This window comes from Empidonax traillii, unplaced genomic scaffold (assembly GCF_003031625.1).
Source record: "Empidonax traillii isolate 1590-97213 ecotype Southwest subspecies unplaced genomic scaffold, ASM303162v1 scaffold4891:size9118, whole genome shotgun sequence".
NCBI classification, from domain to species: Eukaryota; Metazoa; Chordata; class Aves; order Passeriformes; family Tyrannidae; genus Empidonax; species Empidonax traillii.
Window position 1 is genome coordinate 1 of NW_020960084.1, and position 1,355 is coordinate 1,355.

The 1,355-nt window shown below is 54.7% G+C and overlaps 1 pseudogene; it reads right to left on the bottom strand.

The window, feature by feature from the left end:
* Positions 1-600: 600 nt before the first annotated feature.
* LOC114073005 lies at positions 601-1,162 on the bottom strand (annotated as a pseudogene).
* Positions 1,163-1,355: the final 193 nt, after the last annotated feature.

A 1,355-nucleotide genomic window follows, 5' to 3' on the forward strand; every position in this document is an offset into this window, starting at 1 on the left:
ACCTCCACCTGCATCCATCCTTATCTCATCCACCCAATCCTCATCTCGTCCACCTCCACCTGCATCCATCCTCATCCCATTCACCTCCATCCTCATCTCACCCACCTCCATCCTCCTCCACACCCATCCCATCCACCCAGTCCCAATCCCACTCACCTCCATCCCCATCCCCATTAATTACTGGGATTGCCTGGTCACACTCATATCAGGGGCTCCTCTGTCATCAATTAATTAATTAATTATTAACAGGATCGCCTGGTCACACTCAAACACCTCAGGGCCTCCTCTGTCATCAGTTAATTATTTATTTATTTATTAATGGGATTGCCAGGTCAAAACCACACACATCAGGCGCTCCTCTGCCATCAGGTAATTAATTAATGAATCACAGCCAAAACCAGAACATTTCTATAAAACGAGCAATTTACGAACGATCGGACAGAAGAAAAAAAAAAAACACCTTAATCAAAAGCATTTGCTGCACGACAATAAACCCCAAACAGGGGTCACTGGGGAATGTGGGTCCCCAAAAGGTTGTTCCCAACGCAGGTCACCAGGAATGTGGGTCCCCAAGGCTGTTCCCAAGGCGGGTTCTCCAACAGGTGACGGAGCTGGAGCAGCAGCCAAAGATTTTCCCGCAGTCGGGGCACTTGAGGGGCTTCTCTTACCGGTGGGTCCGTTGGTGTTGGGTCAAGGCAGACCTGTCACTGAAGCTCCTCCCACACTCCAAGCACTTGTAGGGCCTCTCCCCGGTGTGGATGCGCCGGTGCCTGACGAGGTTGCCGTTCTGTTTGAAGCCCTTCCCACAGTCGGTGCAGCGGAAGGGCCTCTCATCTGTGTGTATCCGCTCATGTGTGAGGAGATTGGAGCTGGTCTGAAATCTCTTCCCGCATTCCCCACACTTGAAAGGCCGTTCTCCAGTGTGGATGCGCTGGTGTTTGATCAGGGTGGAGCTGTCACTGAAGCTCTTTCCACATTCCCTACATGTGTAGGGCCGTTCCCCAGTGTGGATGTGCTGGTGCCTGAGGAGGTCAGAGCTCTCCCTGAAGCTCTTCCCAAATTCCCTACATGTGTAGGGCCGTTCCCCAGTGTGGATGCGCTTGTGGCTGAGGAGGGTGGAGCTCCAGCTGAAGCTCTTCCCACATTCCAAGCACCTGAAGGGCTTTTCCCTGCTGGGAGGCTGCTCAGGGACCACCAGCTCGGAGCTCCGGCTCAAGCTCCGGCCGCCTTCCTGGCACAGGACGGCTCTTTCCTCCTCACAGCTCCCTGGGCTGGCTTTGCAGCCCCTCCTCCGGGGGCATCTCCGGGCCTTTTCCTCCCCGCTGCCTTCCTGCGCCGGGGAGCCCTTCAAAACG